At 32.0% G+C, this 11,322-nt stretch overlaps 1 pseudogene; it reads left to right on the forward strand.

Annotated features, from left to right (window-relative positions):
- The first annotated feature begins 3,619 nt into the window (after positions 1 to 3,619).
- Positions 3,620 to 5,376, forward strand: LOC112736064 (guanylate kinase 3, chloroplastic-like; annotated as a pseudogene).
- The last annotated feature ends 5,946 nt before the right edge of the window (positions 5,377 to 11,322 follow it).

Consider the following 11,322-nt stretch of genomic DNA (forward strand, 5'->3'; position numbering starts at 1 on the left):
CCACTAAAGGGTTTTGTCATATGAAAAAGATGGAAAAAAATCTTTAAAGAAATCGGGAACTCTAAAGCCTGGCTGATGAATTGATAAATTTTCAAAAAACCCCAAGAGTTGGGGTGAAGCTGGGTAGGAGCGACTCGGCAATGACGTAAAACAGACATCTCAAAGTCTGAAAAAGGAAGAAAAACACCCAAACGGGTGATCATACACTCATACATAAAGAAAAAATGGGAGGCCGCCTCATTAGCCATCCCAAAGCAAACCCGGTCTTTTGGACCCGGGACCACTAACTCATACTTCGGCTCGTCCTCCTCAGAAGAACAAATTTTGTGGCGGGTACGAAGATGGGTGATAAACTCAGAATCGACTGAGGGTTCCTCCCCTAAGACTGTGACATCGACCCAGTGAGAGAGAGCATCTACAGAAGCCATTTCTTTTTCTAAAAAAGGGGTGACAAAACCTACAAGGGGAAAAGAAAAATCACCAACACGGTCTCTAAAGGAAGGGGGATGCGAAACTAAAGTCTGCAAATCAAATTTATCTACAAAGGCATATTAAAGAACTAACATTTATCTGGAAATGAGGGTTGGAAGCAAAAGCCTTCGAAAACGCAAGAGTGCAACACGAACGAATGCAAGGAAAATTTTGAAAGATCGCAGAAACGAAACAATGAAAGAGAGGGAAAGCATTTATAAGAACGTTAGGGGCATAATGGTAAAATTGGGGCGATCATTAAAGATGCACCGTTACCAAGGCCATTAAATCCCTACGCACACCCCTAACGGACACGACGCTTGATTAGACGTAACTGTCAGAACCAAAAGGTCACGAAAAGTCACGTCGGTTTCAAAACCATCACGTTGGTCCTCTTACAAATCGGCTACGACCCCGAGTAGAATACTCGAACCCAAATCTTAAAAAGAAATTGGGCTCGAGTAGGGGCACTGTTCATACCCTGGCCCAATAATAATGGCCCAGGATCCAAGCAAAGAAGCCCAACCCAAAGGGTTGGCCTTCACCCAGTACCAGCCTTCATCCCAAGAAGTCGGTACTAAACACGACCTGCTCCAAAGAAGTCGGATACGAGGGTTAGCTGGCAGATAACACTCATTCGAATGAGTAACTGCCCCTAGAAACTCTCTAACCACTTCAGAGAGCCATATCTTAACCTCCCTAAGATATGGGAACGGTTATCCACCTAAAAAGGTGGCACTACTTCAGCGGTGGTTATTGGCTCACCACTATAAATACACTGACACCATTCAGGTATAAAAAAGTTCCAATACTCTCTAAACCTGCTCACACTCTTGCTAACTTAGGCATCGGAGTGTCCTTGCAGGTACCCCCCCTTCTTTCACGTGTACACGTCGGACGGAGGAACGCCGAGTAGCAGATCCACTCGAAAGCCACCTCCTTCATACATTTGGGCCAACCAACGCCATCCAGCCCATTAATCTCCGGTTACCCACCGTAACAGAAATATTAATTTAGTTCTCTATAATAATAAGAGATAGACACGTTATATTTTTCTATTAATTTATCACGTAAAATTTAACAGTGATACTTATATGTACCGTTAATTACTGTGACATGTCTATTTATAAAAGATTGTTATATAAATAATAATTTTTGGAACGAAACTTCACATGCTTTACAAAAATTCTTAATAAATAGATAGTTGTTGATAAAGGTTATATGCAAACTCCAAAGATAATAAATGTTTTATTGTCTAAACTACATTGTTTTCATTCTCATGTGATAGTAAGGGGACACACACCACTATAAATAACGAAATACATAGATAATTTATTTCGTTTTATACTATTTATTAACGGAATGACATCATGAAGGACCTAATTAATACTTTTTTCCTTCAAAAAACTAATTAATACTAAGTTAAAATTTTGATGATCTAGTTATCACTTAACTCTTATTTAAATATCTAAATTTAAGTGTTAAAGACACTCGATAAAATTTAAAGATTAGAGGAGAAAGCGAAGTTAAATATTAATATTTAAAAATGTGTAGTAGATATCAACATACAATGAGTAAATAACTATTTTTTACCATAAAAAATTTGGACGTTAACAAAACTGAATACGGAAGAACTAAATAAACTTTATACTCATAAAAGATAACATGAGGTTTGAAAGTTAAAAATGATTAGTAGTAAGATTAATTTTAGAATTTAATGTGTTTTTTAAATAAAATTAATAAAAATTTAACGATGGAATATTTTTTGTCGAACATAATTTATCTTCATGGATATATTCAATTTATTTATTTTTTATAATTAATTTTGTCGATTTTTAAATTTTTTATGATAAAAAATGACTATTTGCATATAATATATGATTAGATTTTTTTTTTTTTCACTACATACAATATATGATTAGTTAGGTTCAACGTAACTCTCACATCAACAATAAAGTTATGGGCTTGATGCACGTTGTCCACAACACAATAAGAAAAAAAGAGTATGGGATAATTTTGCATAATGACAAATTTAACACATTACATATACGATGACAAAAGAAACCCATATATAATGACAAAAATAATTACATGTATAAATATATCAGAAGTTAATTTTTTCAATTTAATTTTATTCTATACATATATTCACTTATGATAAATAATTACACTTTTATATTTTCTATATTCCTATATGCATAAATGAAACAGAATCAATTATTCATTGTTTAATTCATTATCCTTAAGCTGACTAAGTATGAAGAAAAATTGATAATTTTGGCTTACTTAAAAATACTAAAGTGTTATAGAAATGATAAAGAGAGATAATAATTTGATGCGGTGGTAGAATTTATAGAAAACAGCGACGGAACATTGCTGCAATCACCTTATGAAAGATTTGGTTGGCGTGTAATATGCAAGTCTTCGAAGATAAAACGATCTCATGTGTTGAAGTTGTTAAAGAGGCCAAAAAACTCGTGGAGGATTTCTTTTCGAGCAGGAACACTCGTTTCTAATTCCCTCTTTCCTAATGTTATTTCTTATTTGTTTATTTCTTTTTTCAAATTAACTTTCGCTCATGTTAATCAATGTAATTGGTGGAACCATCTTCTTTTAGTGTTATCTTATTTTAGACCATCTATTTCAACAAATCAATAAAATCCTTCCTTTGATAACAAAAAAAAAAAAAGTCTAATATACTTCATTCACCAAAAAAAAAAGTTTAATATACTTCAAATACAATAAGCAAAAACCATATCTATCTACAATTCTATCAATATGGTGTTGCACCGATTTTACTCTAACATAAATCATTTCATATCCTTCATAACCACCTACCTTCACTTTGATTAGTTTTTTTATTATGGAGCCAAATTAGGTATTAGGTATTCAATCATCTCTTATATATATATATATATATATATATATATATATATATATATATATATATATATATATATATATATTGGAATTATTTAATTTTCTGCAGTATGAATTGCATGAATGGCAGTATATATTAAGAAACATATTCTTCAATTAAAGGGGCATTAAATAATGTACGCCCTCCTTAGCTTTAAATTTCTTAATCTTTAAGTAAAGATCATTCGAGATTGTTTTTGATTAATTTGCACTCGTTCACATAGTTTTCCTTTTCTTTTTCTGTCTTTCTCTTCTTTAAAAAAATAAAATAAAATTATAGGAGCTATACATATATATAGATTAAATATATTAACAATAATAAATACAATTTTAAACAACTAATATATATTATATTAATAAAATAAAAAAATAAAACTAGATCGAATACGAATATTTAATAAATAATTCTCGAATATTTTACACTTGACTCCGTGAAGTATGGACATATATAGTTATATACACCTTCCTCCAAACTTAACCTTTCAATAACAATAATAAAAGAAAAATCAACATCGGAATATTCCCATGCTAAGCAAGTTTCTGGCATAATTAAAGGAGCATTTCATGAATATTATTAATGTATGAATATTATTAGTACTCTTAGTACTCTCTTTTTAATTGAATATTGTGTGATATACTAATATTAATAAATTACGGCTGTATAATAAAATATGAAGATGATATAGAATCTGAGAAAGAGAGTGAATATTATTACCTGCGAGGGAGGCAGGCAAGCAAGCAAGCATTACGTTTGCTGCTCTTTACAGTGAGCGACAATTTTGCCTTTGACTCTCCCAAGTCCCGATTCCATGTTCCGAAGGTAGTTGAGTACCTCTCTCCCTCACTCCCTCCCCACCTTCCCACTAATAACCGCCAAATCCAAACCCACCCTCCTCAACTCCCTCACGCGCCTCTCTATACCCACGCGCCACTCTTACTCATCTAGAATGGGCGACACCAACCGGATCCCTTCCATCGACAAAGCCAACCGCTCCCTCGAATCCTCACTCGGATTCTCATTCAGCTCCGAACCCATCCGACCCGAACCGAATCCGCTCATAATCGTCATCTGCGGTCCTTGCAGCATTGGTAAGGACGCACTCATCCAACGCCTCCGGGACTCCCGCCGCAACCTTCACTTCGTCATAACCGCCACCACGCGCCCGAAGCGCCCTACCGAAGTTCACGGCCAGAACTTCTCTCCATGGTGGAGGGCGACGAACTTCTCGAGTACGCACTCGTGTACGGTGACTCTAAGGGTGTGTGCCGAAGCAGCAGATCAGAGAGTTCATGGCGAAGGGTTATGATATTGTACTTAGGGTTGATATACAAGGTGCGCAGACGCTGAGGAAGGTGTAGGAAAATCGGCGGTCTTTATTTTTCTGGTGGTGGCGGAGAGTGAGGCGGCGATGGTGGAGAGGCTGGTGGATTGAAAGACGGAGACGGTGGAGTCGCTGCTTGTGAGGATAGCGACGACGAAGGAGGAGGTGAAGCACGTGAAGAATTTTGATTATTGTATAGTGAATGCAGATGGGAAGCTTGAGAATGTGGTGAAGCTTGTGGAGTCTATTATTGATTCTGAGAAAGCTAGGGTTAGACAGAGGAGTGCTGTCATATAGGTTTTTGATGTATAACAGTTGATATGCTGAGTAATCTACTACAATTTTCATGTGTGAGCTCTTCTGCTTCACAAGCACTACGTTCTTGATGATAATCTTTATGGGCAGAGACATGTCATAACATTGTTTATGATTCTTGCCGTTGCTGGTCAGCATCAGCATCAGATGGAGTAAGTGTTGAATTCTTGGTGAATAGAATTTAGCAGTGCCTAATATGATTTGTTTAATTTTGTTCGTTGATCTGGTAGGATATTTTGATGCAGACATTCAATTGAATTCACTGGATGAAAAATTGCACTGATGTGATGTAAGTTTTCAAACTTATTCATGAGACAATGGAATTAATTAGAGCTGTATTTAACTCAAACTTAAATGCAGTTTTTACCTTTTATATATATAAAAAAAAGTATACTAACTACTTTTTCATATTCTACGGTTGTGATCTACTAATATTACACAATATCCAATAAAAAAAAGTATTGAGAGTACTAATAATATTCATATATTAGTAAATATTCTCATGCATATATTTCACCACTGAATAGGAATATTTAGATGCTAACTAGTAACTACTAACTATCATTTTTGTAATTTACATAAAATTAAACAAAACAAATTTCGTATAACACAAACATATAAATTTTTGAGAAAGAATACAATTTTTTGGATAAAATATAAAATTTTGTTTTTTTTTTTAAGTAGAAAAACTTTAAAAAAAGTGTGTTTAGTTTGTATTTTTATTTTTAATTTTTGTAAAATATATTGTGAAAACAATAAAGAAATTTATAAATTTTTAAAAATAAAAAATACTAAAAAAAGAAAACTGTATGCAGATAGCACAAGGAACACTAACACTAATTTTGTTGGATTTTTCATTGTTGAGTCATTATTTTTTGGTTTAATTACTCTGTTGGTCCCTATAGTTTCACCAAATTTTTAATTAGGTCCCTATACTTTTTTTCCTTTCAATTGGATCCCTATACTACTATAATTTTGTAATTAAGTCCTTCCTAGTGTAAAAAATATTAGAGTTAACTGAATATTTATTCGCAAATTGAAGGTATTTATAATTAAAAACTTAATTAAATCTTTGACCGCACGCATTCTGGTAAAAATATTATGTTAATTTTAACATTTTTAACATGAAAAGGACGTAATTACAAAATTAAAAGCAGTGTAGGGACCCAATTGAATGGAAAAAAAGTATAGGGACCTAATTAAAAATTTGGTGAAACTATAGGGACCAACAGAGTAATTAAACCTTATTTTTTTAATTAAGTTAATAAACTAGCATATGCTTACCAATTACCATACTGATTAATTTATGAAAAGTCTAAGGGTCAGCAACTTTTATGTTTTTTGGCCAGCACTTAACCATCAAATCAAAAGTGAGTGATCTCCCACCATTAAATATAATCTCACATCATTAAAATCACTATTGATAGCTAATTAATTGTTACAAAATACTAAAATTGCTGGCCCTAGCTTTCTTCCTTAATTTATTTTCCTTCCTTGTAAATATTGGTATCAAATAATCAAATCATATCGAACTTCTTCTAACTATTCTTCAGCAAACAATGTCTTTTCAATCAAGAAAAAAAAAAGTAAAGAAATACTATTAAGTAAAGAGTTAAAAACGGGACAACCAAAAAATAAATAATATCAAATAAATTTCTTAGCCTCTAGCCTTCGTTGAATACTAAAACTAGCAAATCTAGATCCACGAAAATTCGTACTAAATATAAATATAAATACATACGGTGACTTGTGAAATAATTATCAACATGGTTCTACTACATGCGACTATATATAGTATCTTCATCATTTAGAGTGAATCAATTTTGATAAAATAATTATAAAAAAAAACATTTTTGAAGTAAATAAAAATAATAAGATTTATATCGTTTTCAGATATCATAATTAATCAGAATAATGTGAACACCACAAGTAGAAAAGTGGCATGGAAACTAGCTAGAAAGTAGAAAGATTTGGCTTTGGCCGCCATATCTATTTTCCACTTAGCTATACTCATATCACATGTCACTCCATTAATTAACAATTTCAACGGTATCTAAAATGGACAAAATAATTAATGATCTATCAAAACAACAGTGATTTCTATTGTTCAAATGCAAAAGGCATTGGCTCCTTCTCCTCTACCTGTCCCTTTCAAATTTTTGTAGTTCTGAATTTGTGAAAGCCAACCAAAAAAAAAAGTCAATGGGACAAATATTTCAAACTTTTTGTTGAGCTATATATGCTATCATAATTCATATCCTACAGTTCAAGTGTTGAGTAGAGATTAATTTTCATTGGACATTTTATCCGTCTTAAAATTCAAAATTATTAAATAAAAAAAAAAGGATTACTAGAGGAGTTAGGTTGTTTTAGGATACAATCCATTTTTGGAATAGCAACCTTTTTTAAAGTTAAGAGTAGTGTCTCGTATTCATAAAATTGCATAAACATATTCTATTCATAAAAAAAATTTCTATAGGTATTAAGTATGTTTGACATTTACAGAGGCAATTGAAGATGTCATTTCCGTAATTTCGAGTCTTACATTTATTTTTGTGGATAAACATCAGCCCAGAGAAACAAAAGCACTTCCCTCTAACCGTCATTTCCACCAAACCCGGCGACCGGATAAGACGGGTCCCACATTTTTTAGTTTTCTTTAAATATTTTTATATATAATATATTTTTTTCTAAACTTTATCAAAAAATTTTAGAATATCTAAAATTTTATTTAAATTTATTTTAATTTTTTTTATTTATATCAAATATATTTTTGAGAACTAAATTTTTTTAAAGTTTAAGATGAGTTTAACTATAATACTTAGCAATTAAGAATTAAACTTTATTTTTGTCTTATTTATCTTAAAAGTTATCTTCATGAAATTATTACTAAATTAATTTTATATAAATAAAAATTTAAAATAAAATTAAAATAAAATAAAATTTATGAATATTTTTAAAATTTTTGACAAAATTTAAGAATATAAAATATATTTTCTCCAATATTTATTTTATATATGAGTTGAAGTAGATAAACTAATTTCTCCAATTAACATTAATTAATTTTTTTTAAAAATAAATTCTAAATTTTAAATATGAAATTTTAAAATTTAAATATTAGATTTTATATTTTAAATTTTCAAAATAATAATTAAAAATTAATTTTATAATAAAATATAATTAATATTAACTATTTTCGTACACTTTCTTTATATAATAATATTGCTTCAGCACAAGATAATATTTATCTAGTACTTTATTTCATTTATTTATCGGAATACTTTGTCATACATTTCATATATTAGTGATGAGTTTAATTTTAATGTATTAATAATATAAAATATTTATATAATTATTTATGTTATATTTATTTATTTAAATAATTATTTATAGAAGTAATATAAAAAATTATTTTTATTAATGTAATTTTATAATAAAAAAGTATGAGGAGTCAATGTATATTTTATATAATGTCTATAATGGGGTTAAATTAAAATTAGAATTAAATTAGAGGCAATTAATTAATTTTGAATAGTTTTCAATTTAAAATTTGAATCAAATTATGATTTCCATCAGCTATGGAATTAAATTAGGATTTTTTTATGACTTAAAAGAAAATAAACAACTAAGAAAGAAAAAATAAACAAAAAACTGCTTAAGAAAGGCAGTCCCGCTGAATACTACTTTTAAACTCCTTCCAATGACAACGGAAGCTCTACTTGGGGAATAGAAAGGGTCCTCATTGCAGTCTTTGTCATGATGTCTGCTACTGTATTTGCATCTCTTTAGATCAACCAGAGATCAGCACGCCATTTCCAAGACATGATATCTCAGATTTTTAACACCAAAAGATCAATAAACCCAAAGTAATCCTGTAAATTATTGACAATAGTAAAAGCATCCACACAGTCTGTCTCACATATAATGTCTCTTTGTTCCGAGTCCCATGCTAAAAGAAAGCCTCTCTAAATAGCAAACAACTCTCCTTGCAAAATGCTACGACTCTCAATTGTTCCCAGACAGCCTCGTTGCCACCTTCCCTTCCAATCTCTGCTAACACAAGCAACACCAACTCGAGCACCATTGCCAGGATAGCTAGCATCACAATTAATCTTAAAGGTACCCACTGAGGGGGAATCCAAGAGCCACTAATGGTGGAGGGGATAGACAGTCGTTGCAACTAAAAAATATTTCGGAGCTCCTTTTCTAAGGACAAAGCCATACCAATCACTTTGTCTGTGGTCCAATGCTCGTGAGGATGAAAGATCCCGTTATTCCTCGAACGCCAAATTCACCAGAGACCAGAAAAGAATATAAAGGGACGCTGTTTGCTATTCTGTAAGAACTAACTCATTAAATCCACTGGTTGATCGGAGATCCCTAAAGGTTGCCAAACTAGTTGGGCTTTTGAACAATCTCAAATACAATGTAAAACTGATTCCTGACTTGAAAAACATCGTGGATAACTATCCGTGTGCGAAAATGCCCCTCCTAAAACGAAATGCAGCTGTAGGAAGAGCCTTTCGAAGACATAGCCAGGCAAAAAATTTGTGCTTTTCCGGAATATGTTGACGCCAAAGCCAAAGCCAATTACCCCTATCCTCCCAACTAAACATCTTTTTACTGAGTCACAAATAACCAATACAAGCATCATAAACCTTTGAAGCCGCACCAGTCCAACACCAACCGACCTCTGGAATCAAATTAGGATTACCTAATTAAATTAGAGGCAGTTAATTAATTTTGAGTAGTTTCCAATTTAAAATTTGAATCAAATCATGATTCCCGTCAGTTATGAAATCAAATTAGAATACCTCTCTCTCTCAATACGGTGTGAACTTCTCCTCTCACTCTCTCCTCAAAGCAAAAACCGGTACAGTGCCGCCACGGTTACCAGCCACTGTCGGACATCGCGCCGACACTCTTTCGACTGGCGCCGTCGTCCGCACAGGCTACCGTACATAGGGAGGATGCACATATTGTGTGAGTCGAGCTCGCGGCACCGTAACAACTCGGACGTCTAACGCCTCCGTCGCAGTCGATTTGTGCCTTCTTCCCGTCGCCGAATGTTCACTTTTTATGTGAACGTGGATGGTTATTCTTTGGTGCTTAGTTGTAGACGATGATTGTTGGTTATGATTTATCTGACTATCACGGTTTTAAAAAATTTTTTTACACAGTCATTTAGTTGGTAGCTAATCGTTTTATGATATATTATTACTTAATGATAATCAATATCTTTCACAATTGCTATGTTAAGAACAGGATATTGTCGATAATTTTTTATAAATTTATAGTGGATTGATGTTTAAGACACCTAATCTAACTTTGTTATTTTTGAAGTTTTAGGCGGCACTTGGTCAAGTAATATGAATTATCTCAATTTTGACGTTTTATCTATTCAAAATTTTAAGAATTTAGTATAAAAGAGTTTTAGATAAATCGTTAATAGTATATTATTATCTCACTAAAATAATAAATTTTTAAATTTATTATTTACAAAGTTATTATCTAAACGTATTTTTTTATGATTGGAAGATTAAAAGACCGAAAAACAAAATATAAACTAAACCAAATTAGTTAGAATCAATAGTTTTCTACATTAGAATTTGTTCCAAATTTTTATCAGACTTGATCTAGAAAATATGAGCTAATTCACCTTTTGTTTTAGATTTAGCCAATTAATCAACAACACCGTTAACTTTCTTTGAATTAGATGAAACCGAGATCTCCCAGTCTTTGAACAAAAGATTTTAGATTTTTAACATAATATCTTTTTTCTCATTTGTTTTGTGGCTGGTTATGATACTCAACATAAAATAAGTATCAAATGAGTCCGTCTCATAAATAACACTAAGTGCAATCAGTTTTCCAAACTAACATCAGTCCCTGTCAAGATGCCAGCAGCTCACAACGATAAACAAACCAAAAAGAAAGAGCACCTGAACGGTTCAGCACTCATCTTCCTCTATCATCTCTCATAATACAATCAACACCAGCTCACTGGATTCTCTGAAGAACATTAGCATCGCAGTTGACCTTAAAAGTATCGCTAGGCGGAGGCTCCCACTTAAATTTTCACTCAATATCTGAATAGATAAACCGGTTATAATAAAGATTTCTAAGATCAAAGCTCATATTTCTAGCTAGCATCGCTACTTTCTTATTGGACCAAACTTCATCCGACTTAAAAACCTTATAACATCAATACCTCCATATTCACCATATTCCTGATGCAAAGAAGTAGTCCTTACTCAATATATCCTATTTGAGCTAAGTTAAATCGGACTATCCT

The sequence above is a fragment of the Arachis hypogaea genome, chromosome 3 (assembly GCF_003086295.3).
Source record: "Arachis hypogaea cultivar Tifrunner chromosome 3, arahy.Tifrunner.gnm2.J5K5, whole genome shotgun sequence".
In the NCBI taxonomy this organism is placed as follows: Eukaryota; Viridiplantae; Streptophyta; class Magnoliopsida; order Fabales; family Fabaceae; genus Arachis; species Arachis hypogaea.